The sequence below is a fragment of the Bufo bufo genome, chromosome 2, assembly GCF_905171765.1.
Source record: "Bufo bufo chromosome 2, aBufBuf1.1, whole genome shotgun sequence".
In the NCBI taxonomy this organism is placed as follows: Eukaryota; Metazoa; Chordata; class Amphibia; order Anura; family Bufonidae; genus Bufo; species Bufo bufo.
Genome location: NC_053390.1, coordinates 689,967,421 through 689,987,643, shown reverse-complemented (window position 1 = coordinate 689,987,643; position 20,223 = coordinate 689,967,421). Strand labels below are relative to the sequence as shown.

The 20,223-nt window shown below is 44.5% G+C and overlaps 1 long non-coding RNA gene across 1 annotated transcript; it reads right to left on the bottom strand.

The window, feature by feature from the left end:
* Positions 1-407: 407 nt before the first annotated feature.
* On the bottom strand, positions 408-18,899 carry LOC120991754. Its single transcript, XR_005776799.1, has 3 exons — positions 18,884-18,899; positions 9,045-9,048; positions 408-530 (listed from the first exon to the last, which is right to left on the bottom strand). It is a non-coding gene; the product is annotated as an uncharacterized LOC120991754 (long non-coding RNA).
* Positions 18,900-20,223: the final 1,324 nt, after the last annotated feature.

Here is a 20,223-nt window from a genome sequence, read left to right as displayed (position 1 = left end):
ACAGTGCTATGCTTTGATCTAATTAAACTCGCTTCTCAGCGCCATTTTAAAGTGTACAGCCCCCCATACTGCATGCTATACAAGAGGCATTAGTGTACATTTTGATCAAAAGGCATAAGCCCACTCACCACGCCAAGGTCGTCTCTTTGAGTGGGACCGACTCTGACAAAAAGGCGCAGCGCAATGCAGTGACAAAGTGGCACTGCCCTAGTAGGCGGCGGGACTCAGGAGTCAAACAGCAACCATGCTTTCCGACAATGCCACCCATGGCACTGGGTCCCACCAACCCACCAGCACAGCGCCACCATGCAGTACTGCACCATGTGAACAGTTGTCTAACACAACATGTCCATTACAATCAGGAGCTGCAGGTCAATGACCACTTTTATGCGAACTACTGTGATTAAAACCACTTGTGCCGAATGGGAGGCGTGCTGATACCAGTAATAAAGAAGAAAAAGTCAAATAACAATTATCAGGGGGAGAAAACAGAACTGGATCGCACATCCACAGTGCTATGCTTTGATCTCCTCCCATTCGGCACAAGTGGTTTTAATCGCAGAAGTCTGCATAAAGTAGTCATTGACCTGTAGCTCCTGATAGCAATGGACATGTGTTAGACAACTGTTCACATGGTGCAGTACTGCGCGGTGGCCTTTGTTTTTGTGGTGCTGTGCTGGTGGGTTGGTGGGACCCAGTGCCATGGGTGGCATTGTCAGGCAGCAGGGCGGCTCCCGCCGCCTACTAGGACAGTGCTGCTTTGTCACTGCATTGCGCTGCGCCTTTTTGTCAGAGTAGGTCCCACTCAAAAAGGCGACCTTGGCGTGGTGAGTGGGCTTATGCTTTTTGATCAAAATGTACACTAATGCCTCTTGTACAGCATGCAGTATGGGGGCTGTACACTTCTATATGGCGCTGAGAAAGGTATAGAGTGGGCTCGGCATGCATGTTGGACCTGCATTCTTTGGATTTAATGGAGGCAATTATGGCACCAAAAGCGGCAAAAGACAGAGTGGACCCAGCATGCATGTGGAACCTTCATTCCTTGTATTTTATGGTGGCCAGTTGGCACTATGACAGGTAGTATTTAGTGTTAAGTTCCCGTCTTATAGAGATTGGCTCACATGAAAGAAAAACCCCTTAAAATATAACTTTTAATATTATATTTAATAAAAACGTACCCCCACAATTTATTTTAATATAAAATGTATAAATGCCCACCAAAACTAGTGTGACTGGATATATTATAATAATTACACAGGCTTAAAGCGCATTAAACACTCTTGTGTCTCTGCCCATAATGGGGAATGAAGTGCGCAGGCGCGGCGAATCTTGTGAAAGGGGCTGGCGGTGGATTTCTGAAGAACCTAGGGCGGGCCAGAGGGGTGAAAGGGGAGGGGTTTCATATGAATAGCGACGAGAGGCCTGGGCACGGCCGCTTGAACGCCGCCCCTGGGCACCTTCAGACACCTAATTTGCATATTGAATAAAAGTGTTTTTTTTAAGAAAATAAGCGAGGGACAGCTAAACAGTAAGTAGCATTCCAATATGGGGACTATAATGCTGATAATGGTGTTAGTGTTCTATAATGGTCAGTATAGGTGAAAGACTCCCTTTAACATCGGGCACTTGATGTGTGTATGAAGTCATATGACACACAGACATGTGGATCAGTATATATAATTACTCATGGTTCCCGTGATATGATGATAGTGCGGCTTGCTGAGATTACTCACGGTTCCTGTGGTAAAAGACAATGCCCATCGGGGTATGATGTCGCCAGAGAAGTGTTATCGGGGATATGACCTGTCCCTGGGTGTCCCTTTCAGGCTATCCCTGCTGTGGGGACTCGCTCTGGTAGACAGGATTAGCGGACGCAGTATAGAGGCAACAACAAGTTCTTTGGATCAAACAGTTCAGTGTTTTATTCACACTTTAAGCAAGTAATAAAACAAGTAGTCATATTGAAACAAAAAGTCACCTTGCGATGTTGGTGGTAATTCACACCATGCAGCAATTCTGCCTCAATGAGTCCTTGAACCAACCTGTTTTCAGACCAAACAGGTAGCAATCCTTCATCCAGACTCAAGGCTCCTAGATCCCAACACAGAGACATACATACTGTGCACAGCTGCCTATTTAAGGACAGCCAGGTGCTGCCAAAACCCGGACCTGCATTTAAAATCCGGTCCAGTATTTGACCTCACCTGGCTGTAAATCAGCCTAGAAGCACATGCTGGGAGGAAAATACCTGTTTTGCCAGACCAAACCTCTCACTGTGTCACACTGCCTAAAAGCGGAGAGCACCCGCCCAAAAAGGGGCGACCCCACTAAACCATCAGAAAATGCCCTCAGAAGCCCTAAATGAAGTTGTCAAGTTGAGTCCCAATGCGTTTCCCCATCAAAGATAGCGATGGTTCATCAGGGGACAAGACACTAAAAGATGAAGTCACAGATACAGTATGGCTACCAAGGATGAAATAGGCACAATTGTATGCAGACAAATCTCCCTCTTTTATACTGATGTACTACCTATGTTTGAAAATGGTTCTCCCGCCCGTAGAGCGTCAGATACCGGAATTGACATAGGGCTCCGCACAATTTCCGGTATTTGGAACACATATGTGTTCCATAATAGTAAAATGTAAAGATATTGCCATTTATCCATAAAAAACAATCACTACAATCACACAAACAATCAATAACAAATACAAAAACGAGGCGCAATTAACAAATATGCAACATGATAGCCTCTTGGAGGAAGTTCTAGCGCACAGACCAGTGAAAAGAGCAACTTCCAGTGAATGAACCGCACTTCTGGTCCGTGGAACGCAAAGGGAGCGCTATGGAACGCAAGCCACAGGATGTAGAGATAGACTTACGGTCAGCGTACAAATCGCAATGGGAGCCCTTATACCTCCATATATAGCAAGGAATATGAGGGAGATTTGTGCATAATAACGTAGCCAAAATTACAATTAGTACATATGAGGGAAAAGGGGAACGATTCACTTACCCAGGTATAAAGGGAGGATACAATAATCCCAGGACCCCAATATGATAAAATTGTACACATATGACCAATTTTGGTCTGATATAATGAGCAGATTAACTAGTGTAAAATAAGTAAAGGGTGACCATTATATTATAAGAACACAATTAGCTGAAAAAAGCAAGCCGTACTACCATCGTATCACGGGAACCGTGAGTTATTATATATACTGACCCACATGTCTGTGTGTCATATGACTTCATACACACATCAAGTGCACAATGTTAAGCCTGTGTAATTATTATAATATATCCAGTCACACTAGTTTTGGTGGGCATTTATACATTTTATCTTAAAATAAATTGTGGGGGTACGTTTTATTTTTATATAATATTAAAAGTTATATTTTAAGGGGTTTTTCTTTCATCTGAGCTAATTTCAATAACTTCTTCTGTAACCAAGTTATAAGTCGTCCTTGATATGTAACATGGCAGGTTTTCTCAGGGGGCCTATTAACACAGAATCCTGGCTTAATGAGGCAAGGGAGGTCTTTTCAGAGAAAGAGGGGGAAGGTAGTTTGGGAGGTACACCTACCCATAAAGCATTATTTAAAGATCTGTTTGAGGAATATAAACAAAATCTTAGATCTTGGTGGGAGGCACAATCGTTAGAGAACTATATAAAAAATAGGATTGTTCCAAAGGGTTTAAGAGTACATCTGATACCAGCGGAAAGGTCTAGATCCTCTACCCTGTTAGCAAGAGTCTATTGATAGCTCAATTTGATTTATGCAGTTATTACTAGACAAGGAACATCTTATTTTTGATAGATCTACTCAGCACCTTAATGTTCTAATAATCTAATTGAATCACCCCTTAAACATCAAACTGGGGGGGCGTGGCCTGAGCGCAACATGGACGGACGTGCATAACTGAGCTCCGTCACTGAAGCCCTGACTTTGCCATTATCCTGAACTTACCGACCGCAATCATATCACCCACGGAGGAGAGGAGATCGGGACGTCCCCGTAAAACAGGGAGAACAGGGATGGCACGCAATAAGGCGCAGTCGGCGACTGAAAAACTCAGAGAGTTTGCCAGGGCAGATCCCCAAGATGGCGCCGGCTCTGAACAACGCGCACAAGTGGTTGCTTCTCGGAGTGTCTCACCTGCTCCTAGCGAGGAAGGTTCACCGGATGCTGAGCCCTCACTCAAGCAAGTAACCGACCAGTTGCTTCAGGCGATTGCTATTTGCCGCTCCTCTCTGTCTGGGAAAATGGAGGAGGTAAAGATAGATATAGGCCTCCTGAGACATGATATGCAGAATATGCGGGATCGTATTGCGGAAGTGGAGAATCGTGTATCCACGGCAGAAGACCAATTGAACCCAATACCTGCCCGCCTAACTGAATTGGAGAAGAAGGTGGATTATTGGCAGCAAAAGTGTGACGACTACGAAAATCGCTCACGCCGCAACAACCTGCGCATAGTGGGACTCCCTGAACGTGCAGAGGGAAATAACCCATGTGATTTTGTAGCAACATGGCTGCGTGCCACTTTCCCGGATGCCGCCTTTTCCACTGCCTTTATTATAGAAAGAGCGCACAGGGTGCCGGCCAAGCCTTTACCGCCTGGAGCTCCACCGCGGCCATTGCTGGCGCGCCTTTTGACATCGGCGGATCGTGATCACATTCTGCAGTTGGCCAGACGCAAGCAGGAGCTCCGCTTTGAGAATGCAACGGTTATGCTCTTTCCGGACTTCTCCGCAGAACTCCAGAAGCGCAGAGCAACGTTCACAGTGATTAAGAGGCGTCTTCGTGAGTTAAACATACCTTATTCTATGGCCTACCCAGCCAGGCTACGGGTAGTGGATGGGGACTCCATCAAGTTCTTTAATAATCCTGCTGAGGCTGTGGCCTGGTTGGACGGACAACCGCGCCCAGCAAGACCCCAGAGATGAACACTCTCTGCCCCTGTTCGATGCTATTGCCTACCTAGGTTTCCCTTTCTTTTTTTCCTCTCATGCATAACCGATGTGCCTTACTCAAGCTATAGTATTATGCCATTTCTGCTAGTTTCCTCTTTTATCATCTTCTATGCAGTTTTTCTGCGTCATATGTGTCCACGGCATGATACCTCTGTAAGTAATACCATGGTATTCTAGCGGCTGTACGCAGCGTATATCTCAGCAGTAAATGCAGTGTTCTATAACATACTGATTATGGGGAAAAGATGGTGTGATTGTTGGTATAAGAATGAGGGGCCTCCCTCTCAGATAACTGTGCTTGTAAAGTGCAAAGTTGGGGCATAAGCTCCTATCCTTCCTATCATATTCACAGTGCGATAGGTTAAACTAACCAGTAGCACACCCCGTGTACTTGTGTGCCACACTGGATCTACCGCCGGGCATCCTGCTGCATACTTACAATGCCCTGGATGCTTGGCGCTGGATCCATCTTTATGATGTTCTCTTTGAAACCAATGTTAATTGTTTGGTGTTTACTAGTTTATAGCTACCATTTCATGCTTATATTTGTACCAATACACTATGTGAAGAATCTGCAGGGTCATGATGGGAAACGGATGTGTATGACAAAGGATGGGAGGAGAAGCGTGCACTTTAATATACCACAATGGCAGAAATACGGTTGATGTCCTGGAATGTTAGGGGCCTTGGGAGTGTTAGGAAACGCACAATGGTGTTTACAGCGATCAGAAGGTTTAATCCTCATATCCTGTGTTTGGAAGAGACCCATCTACTCCATGATAAGACTAGAAGATTATGTAGGCCTTGGGTTCAGTGGTCTAGTCACTCATGCTATTCCAACTTGGCAAGGGGAGTTTCTCTCATGGTTCATAAATCTCTGAGATGGGAGGTGGAGAAGCTACAGGTGGACAATGCGGGAAGGTTCATTTTTGTGGCAGCATACATTAACTGCATATTATATGTTATACTAGGAATTTATATTCCTCCCCCCTCTTCCCTCCAAGTATTGCACCAAGCAATATGTTTCGCAGCCTCATTTCCCACAGCACGAGTCATATGTATGGGAGACCTTAACATGACCCTACACCCCCTGCTGGATCGTTTTCAAGGGCAGGGACAGCCCCACGGGGTGTCTCAGACAGACTCACCACTATCTAAATTGATGACAGAAGTGGGGTGGGAGGACCTGTGGCGCCTTAAACACCCAGATGACAGGGTCTACTCGTGCCAGTCAGCAAGTCATCACTCCCTGTCCCGCATTGATTACGCCTTTGGTAACTCCATAGTGAGTTCACTCTCCTATCAGGTGGAGTATGGTGTGAGAGGGGTATCAGATCATAGCCCTATACTATTGTCCTTGCTAATGTCTGCCAGGGGAGTGGGACGTTCCATGAGGGTGCATCCCTTCTGGTTAACATTGTTCCCGCCCTCAGATCGTATCCCAGACCAATTGTCTATGTTTCTGTCTGAACATGTCGCCTATACAGATAGGTCGATAGTATGGGAGACGTTGAAGGCATATTTGAGGGGATGCTTGAGATCGTCCATTTCATTTATCAAACGGAATTCTGCTAAACAAGAAAGAGACCTGGCTGAGGAATGTGCTGGAAGGGAGAGGCTGTATGTTGCGGACCCAACATCTCAGAATAGGGAGGAGTGGTTACAAGTTGGGAGACGTTATCTTACGTTACTACAAGAAAAAGCTCAACGTAAAATGTTTTTCACCAAACAATCTTTTTTGAATTGGGCAATCAGTCTAGTAAGTTGCTGGCTCATATCGTTCACCAGAACCAGGCGTCTCCTGCTATCCTGCGTATTAAAGATGGAGGGGGAACTATAATAGTGGAACCAGAGGCTATAGCTCAGCGCTTCCGTGAATTCTATAAAGATCTATATGAGGCTCGTGTTAATTATACTACGGAAACAGTCAATACTTACCTGCAGGAGTTAAACTATCCCAAGCTCTCACAAGATTTAGCTCAATCTTTGGAAGGTCCAATATTGGAAAGGGAAATAGTGGACGCCATCAAATATTTAGCGAATGGAAAATCCCCTGGTCCGGATGGGCTACCTTTAGAAATATACTCTAGATATGCTGATCAGTTGGTAAATCCCTTATTGCAAATGTACCATGACTCCCTCTCAAAGGGTGTCCTACCGGCTTCACTGTATGAGGCTACTATTGTAATATTGCTCAAACCGGGCAAGGACCCGACTGATTGCGGATCATACAGACCCATATCATTATTGAATCTAGACTATAAGATTCTAGCTAAGATTTTAGCACAGAGACTGAATGGGGTTATAGTAAATCTTATTCATCCCGATCAGTCTGGATTCTTGCCCGGTAGGTCCACGACAGATAATATACGTAGAGTACAGGTGGTCACCCAGATTGGCCTTCAATGGAAAAAACATTGGGCCCTTGCCTCATTAGATACAGCTAAGGCATTTGATTCAGTGGAATGGCCCTACCTATTGGCGACGTTAGAATGTTTTGGGATAGGTCCAGCATTTATTAAGTGGATTTCAGTACTGTATAAGCATCCCTCAGCTGGTATTCTGGTGAACGGTATGAGTTCTGCGAACTTTGATCTGGGCCGTGGGACCAGACAAGGGTGCCCACTGTCACCATTATTATTTGCCTTGGCGATTGAGCCTCTGGCTATTCGAATAAGATCAGATGCCCTATTCCAGGGGATACACATAGGAGATCAAGAGGACAGAGTGGGTTTATATGCGGATGACATGATATTATTTATGTCAGATGTAGAATCCACACTACCCCGAGCCACTCATCTCATTGAAACATTTAGTCAGTTTTCAGGTCTCAAGATTAACTGGACTAAATCTGTTGTATTTCCACTGTATACCTTATCTCCATCCTCTTTGAATACAGAGTTACCTATAGTATCTGAGTTTAAATATCTGGGAATCCATATTACCAAAGACGTAACGTCTTTTCACACCCTCAACATACAGCCTCTCCTGAACTACAGTGCGGATAAGTTCAGGATTTGGAGTGGACTTCCTCTGTCTGTTTCGGGTCGAATTAACCTAATCAAACTGATTATCTTGCCTAAATGGCTATATGTTCTGGAGCATGCTCCCTGCATAGTGCCCAAAAAAATATTTCAACGCTTCAGATCTCTCCTATCTCCATTCATATGGGGTAATAACAGACGTAAATTGTCTATTGATGTGCTATGTAGGCCAAAAGGTGAAGGAGGTATGTCCTTGCCTGATTTATATTTGTATTACCTGGCAGGGCAAATGAGGCAGCTAAGATCATGGATTTCCTCCGAGGGTACTCTAACCAGAGCGGAAAAACAGTTAGCGGTGTTCTTAGATATCTCATCATTATGGTCAGTACTGGAACAACCAAAACTGTTTGGTCGAATGCTCCTACCTATACACAAACTAGCCGCCCAGGTCTGGGAAGCTGGCAGGAAACTGCACTCTCACACAGACTTGATACCTGAGGTACCTCTATGGGATAACCCCATGTTTCCTTCCCTTCGCATAGGAATAGATGGACGGTTCTGGAGAGATCATGGGGTAGGTATACTGGGGGATTTGTACACCAGTAATGTGTTTAATTCCTTTGAACAATTGAAGGATCGCCATGATCTCCCTAGAACATCCTTTTTTAAATACCTCCAGATACGTCATGCAATGAGCACTCACTTCGGAAATACTACAATATCCATTTCTGAGTATCCACTGATTGGTGTCATACGCTCCCAGGGCCCCAAGGGATTTATCTCTGCCCTCTACACTCACCTACTGAATACTAAAATGCATGGAACCCCCCTCTTGGTGCTATCTAAATGGGAAGCACTAATACCAGGTATTACTAATGAGGAAATTAATGATATATTAGAATCCTCTGTGTTGGTTTCTCCATCTATCAACAATAAATTCATACAGCTATGTATTGTCCACCAAGGTTATCTATCACCCGTGCGGCTACAAAGGATAGGCAAATTGACACATTCCAGGTGTCACAGATGTGACGCGGAAGGGGCAAATTTTTGGCACCTTATATGGGAATGTCCATATATACAAAACTTCTGGTCTGACATTATAAATTTCCTCAATACACTCACGCATCCTTCTGTGGCATTGACTCCACAGGTGTGCTTGTTTGGTATTCTGGACGAGGAAGTATACCCACAACATTGTAGAATATTTTTAAGAGAAACACTATTTCTCGCACGAAAGGCTATTGCAATTCGCTGGATGGGTGATAGACGACCTTCTATTAACCAATGGAAAGTACTTGTGAACAGCGTAGTGTCCTATGAGAATATTGTATTTAAAAACCGAGGGTGTTCCCAGAAGTTTAATAAAGTATGGGGATCTTGGTGTTCATCCATGCATACGATGTATTCAGCTCCCAGATTTATAGATAACCTTAATACAATGTTAAGGTAAAATGCTTGTATACACACTATAGATATATGTCCTACCTGTCATGACTACTTTATGCATCCATTATAACTATGAAGTGTAACTTGAAGCGGATGTTAGTATGAATATGGTACTGTTTTGTTGTATTTTGTATTTGAATGTCTCATTGATCTTCATGTGTACTATGATCTGTAATTCTCTAATGATTCGTTCAATAAAACGAGTTTAAAAAAAACCCATCAAACTGACTCTGATTTTGACAGGCGTGAAACTATTTTACAAAATAATATTGAACGCTATCAGACCACTTTAAAAGTAAGAAAACATAGACAATTCATATGGGACCTTACTGAATTCCGTGAGAAACAGGTATTTAATTTTCTCATTAACGATTCGCAGGGCAATCAGGGTGTGGAATCATCCACGACTGATATTGACTCTTCAGGTACATACAGAAAAACCTTCCACATTACTCTTTAGAGGAAGAGCTCTGGGTAGAGGTAGAGGAAGGAGGAGATATTCTCAAAGAGGGTACAAAGGGGGCCGTATGGATACGTATATCCAACCGTCCCTTCAAAAAAATCACTGGGGGAGTAAAACAGGCCTCCGGATTACCGGTTTCATCCTCACCTTTAGGGTTGAGCGAACCCGAACTGTAAAGTTCGGGTTCGTACTGAACTTTAGGATTTTTGGACCCCGGACACGAACCCGAACATTTCAGTAAAAGTTCAGGTTCGGGTTCGGTGTTCGGCTCTTTCTCGGTGCTTTTTGAAAGGCTGCAGAGCAGCCAATCAACAAGCGTTTAACTGTCTGACCTTAGAAGCCATCACAGCCATGCCTACTAATGGCATGGCTGTGATTGGCCAGAGCAGCATGTGACCCAGGCTCTATATAAGCTTGAGTCACATAGCGCTGCACGTCACTCTGCTGTTACAAGTGTAGGGAGAGGATGCTGCTGGACAGGTGATTTCAGGGAGAGAATCTAACTCAGCGATCTACATAGAAATAGTTGTGTGGGTGCCGGGCACAATCTTTTTACCCTGCCCAGAGCCCATTGACCAAAAAACAACAACTTTTATCCGTCTGTTAGTTAGGTGGGCGGTGGCGGCCATTTTATGCAAGCTCAGTGCAACAGCACTGCATCTGAGCTTTTAGGACATTGAAAATCTATATTTTTTTGGCAATATACAACATCTGGATTAGTCAGTGTGCAATTTAAGCTAAAAAAAACACCAATCATTTTCTGGGGTTTTAAAAACACACTTTTTTGCCAATAAACAGTATTTTCCTGATCTGCAAGTGTTAAATTCAAGTTTAATATATACAGCTTTCATATTCATATGTTGTATATTGCCAAAAAAGTGTTGTTGTTTTTTGTAACAGAATATGAAAGCTGTATATATTAAACTTGAATTTAACACTTGCAGATCAGGAAAATACAGTTTTTTGGCAAAAAAGTGTGTTTTTAAAACCCCAGAAAATGATGTATTTCTAGCTTAAATTGCACACTGACTAATCCAGATGTTGTATATTGCCAAAAAGTGTTTTTTTGGTAACCGAATATGAAAGCTGTATATATTAAACTTGAATTTACCACTTGCAAATCAGGAAAATAGTGGTTTTTGGCAAACCAGAATATGAAAGCTGAAAAAAGAAGTGTATGTGACACACAAGAGTAACTGCTGACCCAAGAGGTACACTCAGTCGAGTGGACTCACCCAGTCAACTCCAAAAAGGCAATAGAATAAAACAAGGATAAGTACATTTTATATTTTATATTACCATTTTCCATTTGTTTTATATTGTATTACTGCATGTTGTGTTTTATGTTGTAGTTATAGCAGATAGGTATTTATTATTACCGTCAGTATATACGGTTATTCATTGTCAATACATGTTAATATATGCTAATAAATTCAAATGGTCCAGATATCCTGAGTGTGCCCAGTTATCCTTGTTTTATTCTATTGCCTTTTTGGAGTGGACTGGTTGAGTCCACTCGACTGAGTGCACCTCTTGGGTCAGCAGTTACTCTTGTGCGTCACATACACTTCTTTTTTCAGCTTTCATATTCTGGTTTGCCAAAAACCACTATTTTCCTGATTTGCAAGTGGTAAATTCAAGTTTAATATATACAGCTTCATATTTGGTTACCAAAAAAAACACTTTTTGGCAATATACAACATCTGGATTAGTCAGTGTGCAATTTAAGCTAGAAATACATAATTTTCTGGGGTTTTAAAAACACACTTTTTTGACAAAAAACACTATTTTCCTGATCTGCAAGTGTTAAATTCAAGTTAAATATATACAGCTTTCATATTCTGTTACAAAAAACAACAACACTTTTTTGGCAATATACAACATCTGGATTAGTCAGTGTGCAATTTAAGCTAGAAATACACCCATCCTTTTCTGGGGGTTTTAAAACACACCTTTTTTTGCCAAAAACCAGTATTTTCCTGATCTACAAGTGTTAAATTCAAGTTTAATATATACAGCTTTCATATTCTGTTACCAAAAAAACACTTTTTGGCAATATACAACATCTGGATTAGTCAGTGTGCAATTTAAGCTAGAAATACATCATTTTCTGGGGTTTTAAAAACACACTTTTTTGCCAAAAAACACTATTTTCAGGCCTTGCAGCATCAGCACGTTTGAAATTACAGGCTTATATACTGCTGTCAAACTCAGTTGTTAAACAAACACTCGTTTGGGCAAAAAAAATTTAGTTGGCAGCCTTTGATGCAGATGTCATTGTGAGATACACCCTTAATACATTTGGGTTAGATTCAGAGATTTGAAATACCGCCATTTGGTGCACCAATATTTAATTCAGGCCTACAGTGATTCATGCCGTGTGAGATACACCCTTTACATACAGGGGTTTGATTCAGGCATTTGAAATCCAGCCATTTTGGGCAAAGATTTTTTTTTATTCAGGCCTACAGTGGGTCAGGCCGTGTGAGATACACCCTTTACATACAGGGGTTTGATTCAGGCATTTGAAATACAGCCATTTTGGGCAAAGAAATCTTTAATTCAAGCCTACAGTGGGTCAGGCCGTGTGAGATACACCCTGTATGCAGCCTTTGCTGCATATGTCATTGTGAGATACACCCTTAATACATTTGGGTTAGATTCTGAGATTTGAAATACTGACATTTGGTGCACCAATATTGAATTCAGGCCTACACTGGTTCAGGCCGTGTGAGATACACACTCAGGGATCTCAAGTCTCCCTGAAGTTCAGGGAGTCTCCCTCTATTAGATAGTGGCTCCCTGACGCCCGCATGTGAGACAATATCTCCCGGAAAGGTTTACTGATAGCAGAGCAGAGAGATAAGAGAAGTGACAGGACACAGAGTTTAGATTACAGGTTGAATTAATGAGAGATGTATTTTTTTTAAATATATTTACACATTTAACCCTCCATTTTAATTCTATTATTTACCCCAGTGTTAAATCCCCCCCCCCCCTTCCCCCGGATGCTTGTTTTCTTTCCTACAGTGGGGTAGATAATTACACACAGGGTTCACTTGCTTCTTGTCAGCTCAGCGAATGAACCGAAGATTCGATTCATGAATCGGTTCATTTGAATGAACTGATTCAAATGAACCGATTCATGTGAAAGATCCGAACTTCCCATCTCTAGTTTACTCGCAGTAAACCTTTCCGGCAACCTGTACCAGTGTCCCCTTCTCGGCGCGTGCGCACAGTGCAAGAAGAAGCCGATGCCAGCAGTCCGCAACGGCGAGTCAGGCTGAGCCTGTGCGCATGCGCGGGATCTCAAACCGGGAGGAGGGGGAGGGAGAGGCGGCACTGAGGAGTAGAAGGCGGCGCTGGGCACGAATGGCGATGCGTGCGGCAGGGCACCATGCATCCACAGACCTCCCCTGCTTGGGCACCTTAATTTAATGATTGACAGGTTAGTAAAACCTGTTTTTCCACAGAATAAAGCCACAAATAGCTTTTATAAGGCCACCTTAGAAATCAGAATGCTGCCCTGGACATGAGCATATGTTTAGCTCACAGGGCTTATTGGTGGTGACAGAATCTCTTTAATCATATACAGGGTAATGAGCCCAGTCCTCCACACCATAGAGCAAAGTGTGCAGATACTGCATATGTTTGGAAAATGTAATAAAAAGTTTGTGAAAGAAAAAAAAAAGAAAACCTCCCTGAAATGAGAAGTGCACCTCCCTGAAATGAGTTTTTGCAGGTTGGGATGTCTGCACACTCTACATACAGGGGTTTGATCCAGGCATTTGAAATAGCCATTTTGGGCAAATAAATCTTTAATTCAGGCCTACACTGGTTCAGGCTGTGTGAGCTCCACCCTTTACATACAGGGGCTTGATTCAGGCATTTGAAATACAGCCATTTTGGGCAAAGAAATCTTTAATTAAGGCCTGCACTGGTTCAGGCCGTGTGAAATACACCCTTTACATACAGGGGCTTGATTCAGGCATTTGAAATACAGCAATTTTGGGCAAAGAAATCTTTAATTCAGGCCTACACTGGTTCAGACCGTGTGAGATACACCCTTTACATACAGGGGCTTGATTCAGGCATTTGAAATACAGCCATTTTGGGCAAAGAAATCTTTAATTCAGGCCTACACTGGTTCAGGCCGTGTGAGATACACCCTTTACATACAGGGGCTTGATTCAGGCATTTGAAATACAGCCATTTTGGGCAAACAAATCTTTAATTCAGGCCTACACTGGTTTAGGCCATTTGAGATACACACTTTACATACTGTCGTTCTATTTTACTATTAATTAAACACCCATTTTTAGCAAGATCCTAAAATTGAGAAATATGAGGAGAGCGCCAAATAAGGGACGTGGCCCAGGTCGTGGTGCTGCTGGTGGAGCTCCTGTTGCAGGGAGAGGACATGGTCGATCTGTGCCAGCTACAAGCACAAGGGAAAACCCTTCCTCAGGTGAGAGTAGGCGACAGAACCTGCAGCGGTATTTGGTCGGGCCTAATGCGTCTCTACGAATGGTGAGGCCTGAACAAGTACAGGTGATAGTAGATTGGGGCTGCTGACAGTGGATCCAGTTCCTTCACATTGTCTCCCACCCATTCTCCTGCTGAAAGACCACAGTTGGCACCTGCATACGATGTCCATCAGTCTTTCACCTCACCCCCTTGCAAATCAGCCAAGCAGTCTGAGCCCCAAGTCATGCAGCAGTATCTTCTGCTTTTTGATGACTTTGTTGGCAGGGTTTCCCAGGGCCATCCACCTAGCCCTGCCACAGAAGTGGAAGAGATTGAGTGTACCGATGCCCAACCACTTATCTTTCAAGATGAGTACATGGGAGGACCATTGCAGCACGTCTCAGATGATAATGAAACACAGGTGCCAACTGCTGGGGCTTTCGAAAGTGTGCAGACTGACAAGTAAGGCAGGGGTGAAGACTGGGTGGAAGATGATGTGGAGTACGATGAGGTCCTCGACCCCACATTGAATCAAGGTCATGCGAGTGACCTATGTAGTTCAGAGGAAGAGTCGGTGGTCGCACAGAGCCACCAGCACTGCAGAAGAGGGAGCAGGGTGCAAAAGCGGAACGGGTGTCCTCTAGACGCAGCAAGGGACCGAGCACACCAAAGCCAGCTCTGAGGAGTTCCCTGGCGTGGCAGTTCTTCAGACAATGTGCTGATGACAGGACGCTGTGCAATCAGAGCCTGAAGCGAGGCATAAACGTTCTCAACCTGAGCACAACCTGCATGACCAGGCATTTAAGTGCAAAGCACGAGCTGCAGTGGAGTAGACACCTCAAAAACCAAGAAAGGTCTCTGGCTCCTGCTGCTTCCTCTTCTGCTGCAGTCTCGGCCTCTTCATCCACCTCTGGAGTAACAGTGCCACCTGCCACCCCGCAAACAGAGGATCTGCCAGCAACACCAACACCTGGGTCACCAAGCATCTCCACAATGTCCCACGGAAGCGTTCAGCTCTCCATCTCCCAAACGCTGGAGAGGAAGAGGAAGTACCCCCCTACCCACCCGCGATCCCTAGCCCTGAATGCCAGCATTTCTAAATTAATGGCCTTTGAAATGCTGTTATTCCGTCTGGTGGAGACGAATAGTTTTAAAGGCCTTATGGCGGTGGCTGTCCCACAGTACGTCGTGCCCAGCCGCCACTACTTTTCAAGGCAAGCCATCCCTTCCCTGCACAACAAAGTAGGGGACAAAATCAGGTGTGCACTGCGCAACGCCATCTGTGGCAAGTTGCACCTGACTACGGATACGTGGACCAGTAAGCACGGTCAGGGCCGTTATATCTCCATAACAGCACACTCTGGTAAATCCAGTGGCGGCTGGGCCTGAGGCGGATAGAAGTTTGGCGCATGTCCTTCCACCACCGAGGATTGCAGGGCACTTCAGTTTGCCTCCTATTGCTTCCTCCTCCTACTCTGCTTCCTCATCCTCTACAGCTCCTCATCAGGTCAGCGTAACACCTTCACCACCAACTTCAGCACAGCCAGGGGTAAACGACAGCAGGCAGTTTTAAAACATATCTGTTTGGGGGACAAACCACACACCGCGCAGGAGCTGTGGACGGGCCTTGAACAACAGACCAATGAGTGGTTTCTGCCAGTCAGCCTCAGGCCCGGCCTGGTGGTGCGCGATAATGGACGAAATCTCGTAGCAGCTCTGGGACTAGCCGGTTTGACGCACATCCCTTGCCTGGCGCATGTGCTGAATTTGGTGATGCAGAGATTCCTTAAAAATTACCCCGATATCTCAGAGCTGCTGCATAAAGTGTGGGCCGTCTGTGCGCGCTTTCGGCATTCTCACCCTGCTGCTGCTTACCTGTCAGTGCTGCAGCGTAACTTCAGCCTTCCCGCTCACCGCCTCATATGCGATGTGCCCACAAGGTGGAACTCAACCTTGCACATGCTGGCCATACTGTGCGAGCAGCGGCAGGCAATAGTGGAGTTTCAGCTGCAGCAGGTACGGGTGAGTCGCTCGGCGGAACAGCACCACTTCACCACCAATGCCTGGGCCTCCATGCAAGACCTGTGTTCCTTGTTGCGCTGTTTCGAGTACTCCACCAACATGGCCAGTGCCGATAACGCCATTCTCAGCGTTACTATCCCACTTCTATGCCTCCTTGAAAAAACTCTCCTGGTGATGATGGAAGAGGATGTGGCACAGGAGGAGGAGGAGGAAGTAGGATCATTTCATAGGGTTTCCGGCCAGTCATTCCCAAGTGGCTCCGAGGGTGGGTTCCTGCACCCACAAACCCAAGGTACACAATTGTCCAGCCAGGGCACAGTTCTGGAGGATGACGAGGTGGAGGATGAGGAGGAAGGAGATGGAGGAGGAGGAACCATGTTCACAGCAGGGTGGCACCCAGACCAGCTCATGGCCATCACTGGTGCGTGGATGGGGAGATACAGAGGACACAGACGATACACCTCCCACAGAGGACAGCTTTTCGTTGCCTCTGTGCAGCCTGGCACAAATGAGCAATTACATGCTGCAGTGTCTCCGCAATGACCGCCGAGTTGCCCACATTCTAACTTGTGCTGATTACTGGGTGGCCACGCTGCTGGATCCCCATTACAAGGACAACGTACCGTCCTTAATTCCCTCACTAGAGCGTGATCGTAAGATGCACGAGAACAAGCGCACGCTGGTAGACGCGCTGCTGGTGGCGGGGGCACAGTGGAAGCACAAGGCGAAGGCAGAGGATGAGGAAGAGGTCGCCAACGCAGCTGGGGCACCGCCAGCACCTCAGAAGGCAGGGTTAGCATGGCCGAAATGTGGAAAAGCTTTTTCAGCACTCCACAACAACCAGCACCACCAGCTGATATGGAACGTCTTAGCAGGAGGCAGCATTTCAGCAACATGGTGGAGCAGTATATGTGCACACGCCTACACGTACTGAATGACGGGTCTGCCCCCTTCAACTTCTTGGTCACCAAACTGGGCACATTGCCTGAGCTTGCCCTTTACGCCTTGGAGGTGCTGGCCTGCCCTGCAGCCAGTGTATTATCTGAACGTGTGTTTAGCACGGCAGGGGGCGTCATAACAGACAAGCGCAGCCACCTGTCCACAGCCAATGTGGACAAGCTCACGTTCATTAAAATGAACCAGGCATGGATCCCTCAGGACTTGTCCGTACCTTGTGCAGAATAGATATGTATACCGGCACTGCAGCGCAATTGCTCATTCTTGTATTTTGGATATTTCAGACTCTTTTAGAGTGTACCCTAATTTAAAAAAATTTAATTAAAACCAAAAACCTGTGTTGGCTACCTCGTCCTCCTCCACCGCCGCTTCCACCTACATCGCCACGTCCACCGCCTCCTCAAACTCCTACTCCATATGGAACTCCACTTCATAAATCAATTTTTTTTTTTTATTTGTACGTATTTTATTTTGTATCATTTCACTACTTTATCAGTTACATTTTCTGGTGGAATTCAGCAATTTTTGGGTGTATAGAACCACTGCTATACCAAGTAGACAGCTTAAAAAAATAAAAAATAAAATCATTTACATTTTCGGGTGAAATTCACCAATTTTTGGATGTATAGTACCGCTGCTATACCTAGTAGGCTGGTAAAAAAAATAAAAATTTTAATTTACATTTTCGGGTGAAATATTTTTTTGTGTGAAGTACCACTGCTATAACACAAATTGTGTATACCACTCTTAGTGTTAGTTATACATGGTATAAAGTTACACCCAAATCATGCAGAAAAAATATTTGTAAACTGGGATTTATTTAAAACGTAACCTTTACTAGGTCATTTAAAATATAAAGTCACACTAGGTGAGAGACGACAAAGACAACAATAAATTCCTCCGCTGCATCAATTCATATTCATATTCCGTTAAGAACTAATAAAAAGAAAAGATGGGTGGATCTCACCTCGTCTGGGCGGGGTCCAACTGTGAAGGATGGTCCTGGCGATGGTATAGCCGTGGACCAATGTGACCAGGTGCTGTTTGTGGTGTTGGCACAATATATATCCTAGAAGGCCCTATTGTGGCTTTCCTGCCTACCTAGGGGGATAGGGACTCAAGCCTGCCTACCACAATGGAGCACCCGCCCCGACAGGGGCGACCCCACACCGAGCCTTTCCCTCAGTATGGGTCTGTATACCTAATAAGCCCTAATTATAACGCCCTACATGCCATGTTTCTGTCTCTTCTGGACATCATCAGGGGACTCCGTATGTATATTCAAGGGCAACTACAAATAAAAGTTATAAACAGACACTCAATACAGGTCACCAATTAATGAGCACCGCATGCAAAGTGGCTAGTTAACAGCCACAATTTACTTACTCAGAATCAAGGTGAGTTTGGCCTCGTATTCTTTGGACAAGGAAAAGGATAGCTCTTGTCCTCACTGATGCAGGGGAAGTGTCCCTTGTCAGTCCATGTCTCACCCAACATAACAGTAGTTTGGGTGAGCATTGAATGGTCATTAGCCGCCTCCTCTTATACCTCTACCTCCGCTACGTGTACGCCCCCCGTGATCAATTGACTCACCTGTCCAGGTATCGTGGAACACATGTATTTCAACGTGGAACGCACGCCGCTCGCGTGCGTTCCACCGGACCGGAAGTCAGCGTCACATGATGCGGCTAAACCGGAAGTGAGGTCGGAGCCTAAGTCAGAGTGTTGCTGTTGCATAGCAACTGCTAGGCTCAAGACACTTGGCCTCCGTAGCAGGCACTTGATACCTTGCCTGTCATTTTCATAAATGCACAATCGCATTACAGATATTATTTGGCATTACCACTGTGCATAAGCTCCTCCCCTTTCAAGCACTGACCGATTCTTAGGCCAGAAAACCTGAGCATGATCATATTATAATGCTATTTTTTAGGTGATTCCACCATCGCGTCCTTTGCGCTCATGGTTTAAAGGGTGACAGCATTAGAACTGGAGATCATTATCCAGTCAAAAAAAGGCCCACTCCTTATCAATTGCACTATATGTAAACACAGTGGGATGTATCCACCATCATAACCCATATACCTAGTAGACAGGTTAAAAAAATAAATATATAGTCAGTTACATTTTCCGGTGAAATTCACCAATTTTTGGGTGTAATGTACCACTGCTATACCTAGTAGACAGGTTTAAAAAAAAAAATTGTCAGTTACATTTTCTGGTGAAATTCACTGATTTTTGGGTGTAATGTACAACTGCTATAACGAGTAGACAGGTAAAAAATAAAATAAATTGTCTGTTAAATTTTTTGGTGAAATTCACCAATTTTTGGGTGTAATATACCCCTCCTCTACCTAGTTGACAGCTTAATAAATTTCACTAATTTTTCTGTTACATTCTTGGGTTGACATTATACAATTTTAGATGTGAATAAACACCTGCTATGCATAGGTGACAGGGAATACAATTTTATAAATTATTCAGTAATTAATGCGCACCACATCCTTTCATTCAATGCTTAAACTTTGAAAAGTTGTCACACTTTTATGCTTTAATAAATTCTCCCATATTTCAACTCTATAATTTTAAATTTGAAAAAAATGAATCCTAGGGGCGGAGCTTGCGCCGGATGAAGATGGTCGCATAGCTCTCTGCTCTGTGAAGAGAATCGTCCCTAACGCCAGCTAACATAAGCTTTCAGTGGCAAAAATGGTAAAAATCGGAAATGCCAGACATGGAGACACCCCTGCTCCCTCCAAAAATCAAATCGCTAGCGGGGATATGGAGAAATTCCTTAAAAAAGCCGCTTCAACAGTAGCTGCAAGAAAACCTAAGATGGCGCCGTCACCACAGACAAAAGCTCCGAAGCGCTCATCAGCACATACGGAGGAAGACAGCGACTT